Source organism: Solanum verrucosum, unplaced genomic scaffold, assembly GCF_900185275.1.
Source record: "Solanum verrucosum unplaced genomic scaffold, falcon-dt-bn FXZP01000012.1, whole genome shotgun sequence".
NCBI lineage: Eukaryota > Viridiplantae > Streptophyta > Magnoliopsida > Solanales > Solanaceae > Solanum > Solanum verrucosum.
The window spans coordinates 4943452-4959469 of NW_026020063.1; the positions used below are offsets into that span (position 1 = coordinate 4943452).

The 16018-nt window shown below is 36.4% G+C and overlaps 1 pseudogene; it reads left to right on the forward strand.

Annotated features, from left to right (window-relative positions):
- Positions 1 to 15503: 15503 nt before the first annotated feature.
- LOC125823528 (endoribonuclease Dicer homolog 2-like) overlaps positions 15504 to 16018 on the forward strand; it is a 50929-nt pseudogene continuing 50414 nt past the window's right edge.

A 16018-nucleotide genomic window follows, 5' to 3' on the forward strand; every position in this document is an offset into this window, starting at 1 on the left:
AAGCCCATAGGTTGATTTCCAAAGGGTGCTTGTACCATATTGTGAGAGTCAATGATGTGGAGTCTAAATTCCCTCCTATTGAGTCTATTCCGGTTGTTAATGAGTTTCTAGATGTCTTCCCAGAAGACCTTCCCGGTGTCCCTCCCGAAAGGGAGATAGATCTTGGTATAGACCTCCTTCCCGATACTCAACCTATTTCTATCCCCCCTTACCATATGACCCCGGCGGAGTTGAAAGAGTTGAAAGAGTTGAAAGAGCAATTAAAAGATTTGTTAGAGAAGGGGTTTATTAGACCTAGTCATTCTCCCTGAGGTGCTCCGATTTTGTTTGTGAAGAAGAAAGATGGGTCTCTTAGAATGTGTATTGATTATCGACAACTTAATAGGGTCACCGTCAAGAATAGGTATCTTCTTCCAAGGATTGACGATTTATTTGACCAATTGCATGGAGCTAGTCACTTCTCTAAGATTGATCTTCGGTCAGGGTATCATCAAGTGAGGTGAGGGAGTGCGATATTTTCAAGACGGCCTTTCGTACTAGGTATGGGTACTATGAGTTTGTGGTGATGTCTTTCGGGTTGACTAATGCTCCGGCTCTCTTTATGGATTTGATGAATAGGGTTTTCAAACCCTACCTTGATTCTTTTGTGGTGGTGTTTATAGATGAGATCTTGATCTATTCTCGGGGTGAGGAAGAGCAGAAGGGCCGCTTGAGGGTTGTACTCCAAAGATTGAGGGAAGAGAAGTTGTACGCTAAATATGAAAAGTGTGAGTTTTGGTTGAAGGAGGTTGCTTTCCTAGGCCATGTGGTGTCGGGGGATGGTATTAAGGTGGATCCTAAGAAGACCGATGTTATTAGGAATTGGCCTAGACCTTTGACCCCATCCCATCTATGTATGTAGAGGTGTTCGTTGGACAAGTATTTTGTAAATGAGCTTGACTCTTGTTCTATGATGTCATTTTGAAATGGTTTGCCCTTAGTCCCTATTTCCCGTTAAATAAATATTGAATGTACTTCCGCGACCGATGAAGTGTGATGACAAGTTTGAGAGGCTTGTTTGGGGTTCCTTCGGGTTCCTCATTCGCCATGTCACATCTAGGCCCTAGGCTTGGGTCGTGACACAAGATAGGGTTGGCAAGTCAAGTCTTCAATTTCTCTATTGAAGTTAAGCAATTGACATTAAGGTGTGATAGTTTTCTTCTGTGGATTCCTTCAATTCATGTTGTTCCAAAATTCTCATATTTTCAAAGTTAGAATTCCCCAATTGCGTTAGGGTTTTCTTGTATGTTATAGGTTCTCCTAATTTTTTTATCTAATTCATTTATTTATGAATCAGTGATGCATGAAATGTGTTAATCTCATGTTTTTATGACGATCCCCCGTGAACCCATGTTTTCCAATTATGAGCAAATAATGTGGGTCTTGGACTATGAAAGAAGAGGTATATGAAATCAAGCATGAATTGATAAGATTATATAAAACTATGATGAATTTTTATAAACCTATGACAAACCTGTGTGTTCTAGATGTTGATGATTGAAAGTCGGTTTTGATCCATGAACGGTGAATTATGGAATTATGAATGTCTTATGAAATCGATGTAAATGTTTTAAGGATGCTTTGAGATTGAAGTATCACTGATGTTTCTATTGTTGTGTTGTTGAAAAGATTTCTCATATACACATGTAATCATGAATTGTCAAAGGTTTCTCACATGATAAGAGTTGTTAGGGTTGAAAGGCTTTCTCACCTTAAAAGAACCAATGTTAAGAAGCTATATTAATAATGAGGCAAGAGGCGATTACCCATGCTCTCTAATTAAATGACAACATGCAATTATCCATGTCATATGATGTAAGGACGCAAGGCGATTACTGATGCTTATCGTGACCAACGACAATATCCTACGGTATGAGTGTCTACGATCGTCGATAATATAGTAACCCAACCAAGGGTTGGGGTCGTGTCCCAAGGGAGAGGTTTTGAGAAGCAGTAGCCAATTAGAATTTCATTTGAATTAGTCGTAGCTAAAAATATTTGCGAAAAAATACATTGTAAATTAAAAGGGGTGACACAGAAGTGTCAAATATCAAAAGGGGTTTTGTAACAGGTGATAAAACAACAAAATAAATAAGAAAATCAAGTATGGGGAAAGTTCTTGGGATGTAACCGCAATACAAGTTGAGATAAGTCGTTGGGTACATGCTTTCAATAGGAAATTTGCAAGACAATAGTGACTAGGCTAAGATTAAAATGGAAATAAGTTCCCTCTCGGGCAACTTACCCCCTTTCAAATGCGTTCCTCTTGAACACCCATTTGTCACATGAAGACCAGCCCACGCCTTACCCCACTCACTCTCTCGAGCGGAGTGTTAGGATATGGGACTAGGGCTCACCCTCTCGCGCTGAACCTCATGTCGACCCACTCCTTAGGCCATCAGTCTAGTAGTTTTGGTTTCGTGACCTCCCTCTTAGGCAAGCCGAAAACACATGGGTAGCTTTGTATTTTCAACTACAAACCTTTTAGATTAAACAACAACCACTAGGTGAAATCACCATTAAAATACATCTAACCTATCAGTAAGCAAGACCCAACAGAAATATGAACCCATATTTGCTAAATCACACCACAAGAATGGGGTTTTTTTAGCCACACATAAAGAAATAAGAAATTATACATAACATGATAAAGAAATAAACTAGGTATAAGAAATTAAACCTTGAATTAAGCTACGAAATAAGAATAAAGAATACCCACTTCCAACTTAGGGAAGATGAACTTCTTTCTTCAAGTCTCCACAAAACCCTCTCCAAACTTGAGAGAAAAATACTATAGACTAATAATAATTTTTACTCTAAAATGTTCCACACTAAGACTACAACTCTAACTAGTATTTATAGTTTCCATAGATTGTGCTGCAGAGGATCGTTCAGCGAGATTAGTTTAGATCGCCGATGAACTCGGCGATCCGCACTTTAATCAGCTCATCGCCTTCAGTGTCTTGCCTTCAAGATCCTCATATTCTGGATCATTGGGTGGTATAGTACTGCTTCGCGGAACTAATCGGCGACTCACCGAGTGCTCCTTTCCTCGCCTTTTGATCCACTTCATTCAATGCTTCGTGTACTGGAACAAAGGGCAGTGCATGTCAATTCGAGGACTCGCCAAGTTGGACTGGACGATCCGCAGACTTTCATTTCTTGTTCTTTTCAACCCTTATTGCTCTATTTTGTGCCTAACTGTCCATGTTTCCAGTAAAACTTCAAATACCTGAAACTTAAGCAATTTAATCAGGTATTGAGATAAAACAAGCATTCGAGGACACTATTTCTATTAAAATAAAGCCCTAAATGAGTCCAATTTGTGGACTCATCAACACCCCCAACTTAAACTTTTGCTTGTCCTCAAGTAAACTCAAGTTTAGCAGTTCAAATAGGGTGCCTCAAGTAGTGCTACAAAAGACTAAATCATTAATGCACACAACAAGACTCAATTTTCTTATGCAAGGATCACTTGTGTACTCAAAGATTCAAATTGTGACCCATTACCAAAGATTCTCATGCTCACATTACTTGCTACTTGTGCTGGTTCAAGCTTAACAAAAGTATCTAAATGCCCTCACCGTAAGAATGATTTTATATTCACACACATATATGAGTCAATTTAAGATTAGGAATCAGATACAACGGTCACACTCAAAAAGAAGAATACAATGCATGTTTTCACCAATAGGTTTGCCCTTATTTTCCAATTGACTTTCGATTCAGCTTACTCAAGATCAAAAAAAGTCTTTCTAAAGCTTGTAATAAGGCTGAGTGTAAAGGTATGGTCGTTAGGGCTCAGTGACTCTTTCCTCATGAGATGTGATATTCTCAAGGCATTCCCTTTTTTTCCTTTATCAATTCTTTTTCTAGTGCTTCTAAGTCATCCTTTTATTCATTTCCCATGAATTGCTTGGAATCCCAATATCCTTTGTACTTTATTCCACCAATTTCTTTTTCATTCATTTTTTTAGGTGGTTTCCATTGTTTTGCAACATCATGGGTTAAGAGCGATTTCTTATAGCACTTCTTGACTACTCATTTTCCTTTTCACCATACCCCAAACATAGGCTTTTTGTCCTAAGTTGGCTATTCACTAAACCACAATTCAAGAGGATTGTAGGTAGTGGATCAAGTAAGGTCTAGGATTTATCAAGGTTCTTAAAAAAAAGTAAGGTTCAAGGAGTGTTCAAGAGAGTTTCACACACTCACGGGTAGGCCACAAAAAGAGGTATATGTTAAATTGGTTCACACTCATCAAAAGTTGCCTAAGATCATTTCAAGACTACACATTTCTAAATAGATCAGATTAATGGGGCAAATTATAGGTTTATTCATGCATGGTTCAAAGTAAGCTAATCACAGAAGGCATCGATACTTCAGTCAAACAAGACTAGACATGTTCGCTAGGATGCAACGGTCTTCACAAGAAAATCAATTTGATAAATGGCTAGTCACAACGAGATGCAAAGAGTGCCCATATTGTCTACATAACTTCATTTGGCCTCGTCGTAGCCGTGCATTAATATTTGTTCAATTGGGACCACTATTCAAGTCATCGTTATTGATCGAAACCGACATTCAATTTTTTTGCAAAAGAATACCTACTTTCAACACAAGAGGTGGCGAAATTTTTTCTAAAGCATCAAAATTATTTTTAATTAGAACAATAGGAGGCATGAGCTCAAACATCCACAGAAAAGCAGTATTTAAAACACAAATTAAAGCAAACAACCCAAATATATACAGAACAAAACATGAATGTCAACACAAAAGGTGTGGGCCTCACCCCACTACAAAAGAAATGTGTTTGTGCTCAAATGCAAGTAACAAAATATTTAGAATCTAGAATAGAGAAAGACAGAGAGGGAGGTAAAAAGGTGATCCTGTCTAAGCAGTCGCTCCATCTGTCTGGGCATCAGTGCCCTGAATATTATCATTCTGACTCTAGTTCTCTGCTTCAGCGAGATTAGCCTTAACCATATTATCAAAATCATGCGTTGCTCCAAAGGCATGTACCACATTGATGAACCCTCGGGTCCACGAAGGGACATTAGGGTCAATGGGAATCCTCCTACTAAACTTAGCTTCCTTGCTCTTGCTTTTTGCTTTGGTCTTATTCGGCTTTTCTGCATCTCTTCTAAAATTTTGTGCTCTTATGTGTCGGGGTGGCACGTCTCTTTCTGCAACTTTGGATTTGGCCATGTCTGCAAAATCTTGAGATAATGTAAGAACGTTTTTGACAAACTAAGCAGATATATTCAGTTGCAGGTAGATGGTCAATCTATTCAACTTGTCGCCGAATACCTTCGGTGAGCCACGGTTAGTTCACCAAAGGTCACAGTGCAAAGGGTTTAGGGGTGCAAAAAAAGGGCGATTAAGATAATATTCGGTTAGTCACCGAGTGCACTTGGCGATCCCATGTTTCTCGCTGAAAGTTACTGCAGGCACAACAAATAAAACATGATAATACGGGCAAGATGGGGAACTTAGGCAAACCGCGGAGTGGTTCAGTGAGCTCGTCACAGCTCGCCGAATGACCAAACGTACCTACTTTTGACCCAACTTCTTGAAATAGGGCCTGCAACCCCTGAAAACATAATTTAGGCACAAATAGAACAAATTTGACCAAGACCCATAACATACGAAGACCACCCATCACACATTAACCCTACTTCATGCATTAGAAAACAAGGTTTTAACAGTTAAGGCAGTTCATGTGAGGTTATCTCAGACAAATCGACACATAAACAATTCAATCTAATCAAGGAGGTTCAACAAATTTTGATCATAGCATTTGCAAATAAGTACAATTTTTACAAGACAATCACGGGGTTTGAGAAACTAACCTTTTGCACTTCTCAAATGGTTATTGAAATGCTAGGAAGTAATGTAATCCAATCCCGCGCACAAATCAACTAACCAAAAAGTGTAAGAAAAATATAACTATAGTGCAGGTGTGAGTTTGTGTAGGTGGAAAAGCGATGGAAAGATAATCAAGTTAGAACTTTCTAAACCTTTGGCTGAAAGACCGTCCAGTACTTGTCTATTCGGTGACATTAGTCCCGATCACCAAACCTCTTGGCGTTTCGCAGAGTGTTAACTTATCACGCAGAATTTTACATGACCTTCCGTCGAGATGAAGATCCAAAAGATAGTCTGCATCGAAATCGCTGATATTATAGGTGAATAGCCAATAATTTCGTTGAGTCCGCCGAGTTTTACAAACCCAATCCTAAACTAGGTTGAATCAAACGGTGGAGCGGATCGGGGTTGCCGAACCACTCGGTGATTCACCGACCGGGCTTTCCGTTTGCCAATCTACACCTCTCATTCAACTTCCACAATTTCACTTGCGCAATGAACACACCATTATTTCATCAATGTAACTTAAAATAATAAAAAAAGGTTTTGGGTTGTCTCCCAAACAACGCCTTATTTGACATCGTGCATGACACCAGTTCTCACTCAAGTTCCATTAGTGAGGCTTTCCTCATTTTCATGAGGCCACCGCTCTTTTGGATCTGGATGGAGAGAATATAGCACTTGGTCCATTTGGGACCTTTGTCATAAATCACACTCATTCTTCCTATTTCAACACATAAACAAGCAAAAGAAAACTAAAATTTAAGTTAGTAAAACTACAAGTATTAAAAATAGAAATTTTACTTAACTAAGAATTCCCAAATAACACCACTCCTCGGCAGTGGCGCCATTTTGATGCTTTTCGTGACCAACGATACTATCCTATGGTATGAGTGTCTATGATCGGCGATAATATAGTAACCCAACCAAGGGTTGCGGTCGTGTCCCAAGGGAGCGGTTTCAGAATCAGTAGCCAATTAGAATTTCGTTTGAATTAGTCATAGCTAAGAAACATTTGCGATAAAATACATTCTAAATTAAAGGGGGTGACACAGAAGTGATAAATATCAAAAGGGGTTTTGTAACAAGTGATAAAACAGCAAAATAAACAAGAAAATCCAGTATGGGGAAAGTTCTTGGGATGTGACCGCAATACAAGTTGAGATAAATCGTTGGGTACATGCTTTCAATAGGAAATTTGCAAGACAATAGTGACTAGGCTAAGCTTTAAATGGAAATAAGTTCCCTCTCGGGCAACTTACCCACTTTCAAATACGTTTCTATCAGACACCTATTTGTCGCATGAAGACCAGCGTACGCCTTACCCCACTCACTCTCTCGAGCTGAGTGTTAGGAGATGGAACTATGGCTCACCCTCTCGGGCTGAACCTCCTGTCGGCCCACTCCTTAGGCCATCAGTCTAGTGATTTTGGTTTCGTGACCTCCCTCTTGGGCAAGCCAAAATCACATGGGTGGCTTTGTATTTGCAACTACAAACCCTTTAGATTAAACCACAACCACTAGGTGAAATCACCATTAAAATACATCTGATCTATCAGCAAGCAACACCCAACCAGAATATCAACCGATATTTGCTAAATCACACACCACGAATGGGGTTTTTTAGCCACACCTCAAGAAATAAGAAATTATACCTAACATGGTAAAGAAATCAACTGGGTATAAGAAATTAAACCTTGAATTGACCTACGGAAGAAGAATAAAGAAGACCCACTTCCAACTTGGGGAAGATGAACTCCTTTCTTCAAGTCTCCGCAAAACCCTCTCCAAACTTGAGAGAAAAATACCTTAGACTAATAATAATTTTTACTCTAAAATGTTCCACACTAAGACTACAACTCTAACAAGTATTTATAGTTTTCCTAGATTGTGCTGCGGAGGATCGTTCAGCGACATTAGTAGAGATCGCCGATGAACTCGGGGATTTGCCCTTTAATCAGCTCATCGCCTTCAGAGTCTCTCCTTCAGCATCCTCGTATTCTGGATCATTGGGCGATATAGTACTGCTTCGCGGAACTTATTGATGACTCGCCGACTGCGCCTTTCCTCGCCTTTCGATCTACTTCCTTCAAGGATTTGCGTACTGGGACAAAGGGCAGTGCATGTCAATTCGGCAACTCACCAAATTGGACTCGGTGATCTGTAGACTTTCATCTCTCATTGTTTTCAGCCCTTTTTGCTCCGTCTTGCGCCAAATTATCCATGCTTCCAGTAAAACTTCAAATACCTGAAACTTAAGCATTTTAATCAGGTATTGAGTAAAAACAAGCATTCGAGGACACTATTTCTATTAAAATAAAGCCCTAATTGAGTCCAATTTATGGACTCATCGATTACCCATGTCCCATAACTAGGTGCCAACATAAGATTGTCTAGATAAATATTAGCAAGTGGATCCACAATAACTAAAAGTTCATGGTCCTTACTGTGGAAAGTGTGATACCTCTTTTCGGTGTGGGGTAGACAATGGATTCCATGTTGGTTGCTCACATGGTCTTATATGTCGGTTAAGGCTACTTCCCACAATCAAGTAAAGTTATGATGAACCAATGTTACTTAAAGAAGTATCGTAAATGTGTTTCAAGATGATATTCACTTGCATTGATCATGTTTTATGGCTTATGCTTTCCACACCATCAAGTTGCATGTTTTAACTTGATCATTGCATGTTCATGAAAATGTCCAATTTTAGCATGACTTAAATGTTTATATGCATGGCTATTATACATGGTACATTATTTTGTACCAACGCATACCCTTGCCTATATTTCTCCAATTGTAGAGTCCGATAGTCAGGTTTCTTAGTTTTGTGGCTAGAGGTTGACTTGAGAGATTTCGAGCTTTTGTGAGTTCTCATGCTTTGAGAATGGGTTTTCATTGTTTTTTCAGTCTTCTTTATTATTTCCATTTTTTGAACATGATGTATGGTCTAGGCCCAATTTCATTTTATTGTACTATATGGCTATTGAGACAAAGTGGTTAGACTTCCGCTTTACTTTTATAAAACTTTTGGGACTTGAAATGTATTCCTTTTATCTCTTTGTTGTATTTATTATTTTATGAATGCTAAGTGGATTGTATGGTTTTTGGAAGGGCTTTCTTTGATTGCCTCTCCATTTATTGCATTGACCCAAATTAAAGTTAAGTTCTTATGGTCAGAAGGGTGTGAGAAGAGTTTCCAAGAATTGAAAGATAGAGTTACCTCCGCTCCGGTGTTGACTTTACCAGAAGGTTCTGATTTGTTCATTCTGTGTTGTGATGCTTCAAGAATTAGATTAGGATGTGAACTAATGAAAATGTGAAATTCATTGCCTACGCTTCAAGGAAACTTAAAATTCATATAAATAACCATCCTACCCATGTCTTAGATCTAGCAGCGGTTCTTTTTTCTTTAATTTTTTTTAGTCATTACGTGTATGGTTTTCATGTTGATGTCTTTACCAAAAATAAGAATTTGCAATATGTGTTCAAAATAAAAGGATATATATCTTCACCAACGTACATAGCTAGAACTCCTGAAGGATTACGACATGAGTGTTCTCTATCACCCTGGTAAGGTGAATGTGGTGGAAGATTCTCTTAGTTTAATATCAATGTGTAGTGTTTATCATATTGAGAAAGAGGAAAAGGAGTTGCTTGGTGATGTTCATATATTGGCCCAATTGGGTGTTCAGTTGGTTGATTCTATTATAGTCGGTGTTATTGTTCATAATGATTTAAAATCATCAATTGTGTTGGATGTGAAATCCAAACAAGGTCTTGATCCAATTTTTGTTGAGTTGAAGGAAGTGGTTCTTAAAAAGTCTGTTGAGGTTTTCTCCTAGTGAGGAGATGGTGTGCTTCGATACGAAGGTCATTTGTATTTTTTCTAGTGTTGATGACTTGATAGAGAAAATATTATAAGAAGCCCATAGTTCTTGATAGTCCATTAACCTGGGAGCCACAAAGATGTACCGTGACCTATAGGAGGTCTATTTGTGGAATGTGATGAAGAAGGATATTATTGAATTTTTGGCTAAGTGCCTAATTGTCAACAAATGAAAGTTGAGCATCAGAAGCTAGTAGGTTTGTCTGAAGATATTAGCATTCCTTCTTTGTAGTGGGAAGATTTGAATAAGGACTTTATTATTAAATTACCTCGTACCTGGTAACAACATTACTCAATTTGGTTTATTGTACATCGTACCACGAATTCAATTCATTTTATTCCCGTCAAGGTTTCCTATTTTTTGGAAGATTATGCTAAGTTGTATTTGAGGGAAATGGTTAGGTTGGATGGAGTGCTCTTATCCATTATTTTCAATTGTGGTACACAATTCACTTCTCAAATTTGGAAGTCTTTCAAAAATGGCCTCGGTACTAATGATAATCTTAATACGCCATTTCATCTTCAAATGAATAGGAAAGCATAACTTACTATCAAAACTTTAAAAGTTATGTTGAGATCTTGTTTTATTGACTTCGTAATTGGGATGATCATTTTCCTTTTATTGAATTTGATCACGTAGTGGACTCTGGGTTTCCAAATTAATCTCACGAGATGCAATCCTTCACAAAGTGGAGTCTGGGTTTCTAGTATCATTCTCTTTATCACATAAATATATGCCCACATAGGTTGATTAGCTAGTTGATCCACTTAAGCTAGATGTTCATGGTTCATCCTTAGACAAGTAGAACCTCTTTTCGATATGGAGTATACATCAGATTCCATGTTATAGCTCACATGGTCTCAATGTCGGCAGCTATTTCTTCACAAGTTATAATGAACTACGGTTAGTTAAGGAGTATCACATATGAGTTTAAAATGTTAAACAAGAAGTTAGCTTGCATTGATCATGGTTTATGACTTATGATTTATAACTCTTTCATATGATGTTTAAATTTGTCAATTGCATGTGTTCAAATGAAATCTCCCCTTTCAGCATGTTTTTTTTTTTTTTTAATAAATGGATATCATACTTGATACAATATATTGTGCTAGCGCATACTCTTGCCTACATTTTGCCCAAATATAGAGTCCGATAAATAGGTTTTCGAGTCTGGTGGCTTGTTGTTGAGTTCGTGACTTTCTCGAGGTTTGGTGAGTCCTCATGTTTCGAGGACATAGTTATTGTTTTTAGTTCCTTTCTTGTATTTTACTTTTGGACATCATGTATGGGCTAGGCCCAATTTTATTTTATTAGATTTAGATGGCTATGTGGAGACATGAGTTTAGACTTTCGCTTTTCGTTTTATAAAAATATTTTGGACTTTGAATTGTTTTACTGTTATTGTTCTATCTCTTATGTCATGAGAGCTAATTGGCTTGTATGGAGTCCTTTGGGGTTCTATACGCCATGTTACATCTAGGGGGTACCCTTGGGTTGTGACAAGAATATTACCGACTCAAGAAAGAAATTTCACTTTGAGAACTTTTCCTAAAGTTTCCAATCTCTCAAAGGTCTAGAGCACAATCCTTAGATGTTGCTCATGGTCATTCCTACTCTGCGAGTACACAAAAATGCCATCTATGAACACAATGACGAACCAATCATGATACATCCTACACACATGCATCATTAACTCCATAAAGGTTGCAGAGGCATTAGTCAATCCAAAAGACATCACTAGGAACTCATAGTGGCAATATCGAGTCTTAAATACAGTTTTAGGGATGCTCATTACCCTAATCCTCACCTGATGATAACCAGACCTTAGTGCAATCTTCAAAAATACTGTGGCATCCTGAAGCTGGTGAAATGGATAATAACTCCTAGGCATGGAGTAGCAGTTCCTCACCATCACCTTATTCGAGTGCCTATAATCAATACACTTGTGCATCATACACTCCATTTTCTTCACAAATAGAATGGGAGCTCCCTAAGGTGTTACACTAGGCATTATGAACCCCTTACCCAAGAGTTCCTAAAGTTGAATACTTAGCTCCTTGAGCTCTGTAGGAGCCATACGGTATGGTTGAATAGAAATAGGCCAAGTACTATACTTAAGCACAATAGGGAAATCAATATTACACTTTGGGGGTTAGGCCAGGTAGCTAGATAGGAAAAATATCAACAAAATCGCGAATAACTGAAATGGAATCAACTAGAGGGATCACCCTACTCATATCAAACATATAGGAAAATAAGACAAGGACCTGATAGGCATTAGCCTTAGAGCCTGAACAAAATGATAAGTCAACCGGTGCGCTGCTTGTTTATCCATAACTATTTTCCTAAATTTATTTTAAATCTTAGATAAAATATCCCTTTATTTACCTTTTAAATAAGATTGTAACTTCATTAATTCTTCACTTCTATTCCTATATTCCATTTTCCAAATCTAGGAATTTTTTCTTTTTGCTCCCATTCTTTGTCTTCAATTAATTGAATGTTTTTGTTTCTTGAGTTATCCTGATATGTTGTCCTTATATTTATGAGGAAGCACATCACCGATATTTCTTTGCACTTTTCAGTATTCTATTGTTAAAAAGATATTGTGAAAAACAGTTTGACAATAGAAAATAGTAAAGAATTTGAAATTTACTTCATCTCCATGAAAGACTCAATCTTCTTCACCTATAATACAATTTCTTACTTAAATAGTCTTGTCTATAGAAAGTAAGATATTCCAATATTCAAGAAGGAAGTGTAGTTAAGATAATAATTCTCCATATTCCCTTTAGCTAATGATGAATGAGAATGTGGACCATTTTTCTGGAGATGATAATATTATGCACTCCTGATTTGATATGTGTATTTCATTTTTTGTAACTACAAGAAGGTCAAAAGTACCATTGATAAGTAGGCTACCTCACATTGATCTATCACACTCATGTGCTTTTACTTGTTCGTCCATTCTTCATGAAAGGTGACTCAAAATAAAGGGAAGATTTTTTACCTTTATGTCTGTGACATAAGTACTTGAACATGAGAAGGGTTTCAATGTTTAATTACCAGACTTTTATACAATAGAAGTCTAATATTTAGGGGGACGTCAATTCTTTAGGTTTTTTTGATTACTGTGTATCCTAGTTTGATAATTAAAAAGTGAATAGTTCTTGGACATTGTGCATGACAGCTCATTGAGAGAATCAAAAAATTTGATATCATATTATTCATTTTTTGTTGGAAGAGCTATAAAACTCTTGAGGGTTACTTCTTCTTTGGTTATCAATAAATGTCCCACACTATCATTATCTACAATAGATGTACTTTTGATGATTATATTCCTACACATTTTGAGTATAAGTATTTCTGGAAGGGGCATGAAGATACATTCTCTATATTACCCTGAATTTTAAAGAAATTATTTTTTGGCCGTAAAGGCCATTTTATTAATAAACCAAAAACAAAAATAAAGTTCTTTCCCGTGCCCAAAATGAAACAATCAAAAATCCTTTTCTAATCTGAATTGGGCAATGCCTACTTTCACTAATCCTATATATAAATGCTAACTTCAGCTTCCTCCTTAGCTCACTTTCTTTCTTCTTATTGTGTTTCCTCCTTGCTTGGATGAATGTTACTCTACTTCTTCTCTTGTGGGTTGTACAATCTCCCTATCCCAATGTTCTCATCTCCCTTCTTCCCACACAATATGTTTCGGTCAACAAAGATAATATAACTGCGATCCTATCTTCTCCCTTCTTTTCTTCATCACCATTCTAACACTTTGTTGTTTCTCCACATTCAAGGGTTTTTTCTTGTAAAAATTATTCTAAAATTTTGATATTTTCTTTTTAGTTTAAAAATGGGCAAACAAGGGAAAGTTATTAATGGGGAGAATCAAAGGAAACTCTTCAATTTCATTGCTAGAAGATGTTAATTACTCTATTTGAAATCACGCATGTAGTCATCACACATTACTAATAGATTCCCGATATATATATTTAGTGATTCGAGATAAAAACATAAAATATTTAAGATTATATTCATATAGTGGTGTCCTATACATTAAATCAGGCATTATGGATTAGTCATCATGGATATGAAGACCGTAAAGTAGATTTGAAGTATTTTGAATACCTTAGAAAACTAATAAAAGAAGCATAGAAGGTCTACAATATACTACAATGGAAATTTAAGCAAGAGATTACTACATTTTAAATAATTAATAGGCTATATCTTTCTTTGTTTTAGCTCAAGGGTATTACTATATTTAGTTTAGGTTAGTTTATCTACTATTAGAAGTAGTAGAAACTAGGATTTATTTTATTGTTTAGTTTTGAATAAACACTGGATGTTTAGCCTCCTTTGTGAGTTTGGGGAACCCTCTGTTCAATTGAACCCTCTTGATTACTTGGGTAAGTCTTCACTTGTATGAGTTCAATTTCTTTTCACCCTTAGATTTTATTGTAGTAATTAATTTTTTTTTTGTTGATTGTCCTTTTGTTCTGCTAAATATTTGTGTTCCTTTTTATTTCTTAATCGTATATCTTGTTTTCTTGATTGTGGTTCACTTTATTGTTCTTCAATCTAGAATTATATCAATTGGTATCTCTCCCTCTTCCTTTCTATTTCTAAACCATTTATCTTTCTTGCTTGATTGTGGTTCACTTTATCTTTCTTGCATCAAAGATCACATCGTCACACCAACACAAGCACTAGGGTACTCTATCCTTCCAACGCCTAAACAGAAGAAATCACCTAGATTTTTTTCTTTAAAATTGTATTTGATACCTCATGGTTGTCAACTCACTTCATTGACTACCTATTAAATTTTTTAGTTGTATGCTAAAGAAATTATATTTCTGATGCAAAAGGAATCTTCCTCTACTGAAAAATATATTTGAATAGCCTTTTCAGTATGCTCCATGAACCCTACTATTCTAGGTAGGTATCATGTTAATTTTGGTGCACCTCCAATCTCTAAAGTTTATTGTGTCTCAAAAATCCAATTATGAGGTTAATGTAGTGTGGTATTTGATGTATAACTTATACATGTCATACCTTCATCCATTCCTCCTTCCCCTGATCGAAAAATAAAGAGAATTGACCACAACTATCTTGGAATTGATATGTAGTTATTGTTTATATCGATATTTTCTTTGACAAATGCCTTTATCATAAATTCCACATAATGCCTAATAAGATAAGCCTTTTATACAAGTGTTATCAATATACGACTAGATTCGATATTAACTTAAATTTTGTTTAGTTTGGTACGTAGCATTGTGTGTTGCACTGGGTGTGTAGGAGTTATTATTGTCCAAATACCTAATGCAAATTATCACTTGGCTTGGACCGCCGTGATCCATAGCTTTGTAAAAATATAGGACATAAAAGAATACTTTTTGTTTTTTTTAAATTATCTCTTTTTTCTATATTGAAGTATTTTGCCAACCTATTAAATCTTGAGACATTTAGTACTAGAATTTTGGTAATTTTGACTGAGTATGTTTTGCGTACATTGATACTAATGACAGTGAAACCCAATCCAAAGATGTCATAAGAAACAAAGAGTGTTAAACTTGTTCATGCAGGATCATATAAAAGAGTTCTAAAAAGTATTTGTGTCTATGAATCCCCCTTACTTCAAGTCTTGTCAAAGTATAAACTTGATCAAACTCATATATGAGACTTGAAGTATCCATAAAAATGGAACTTCCATCTTTGTGGTTTATGGCTTCAGATTCACACTTGATTTGTGAGAGACGAGATGAAGGGTAAATTTTGTCCCACTAGGTGTTCTGGTTTGTTTGCAGTATTTTTCTCAGATACTAAAAATATATTGCAATCACATAATAAATAAAAAGAATGATTTATTCCTAAAGATTGTGAGCACAAATATGTTTATCCCTTGACTCTTCTGTCTTAAAATTTCTCTTTGATTTAAGTTTTTTTAGTGTCATATATATCAAACTAGGATGATTATGACCTTCTTAGGATTTATTTGATCTATGTGAAACGATTTTATGGATCTTTTTTATGTATTTTGTTGTCAACAAGAGTGCACCCACATCGTGATCACTCTGTGAATATTTCATGAATATATAGAATATTTGGGATCCCTCTTCAAGGAAATATATTACACATTATATAGGTGTAAGCTAGAGTTTAGGATAAAGTAGTCTCCAAGAACCCTAACTGAAATTGGACTCATCTTATAGAGT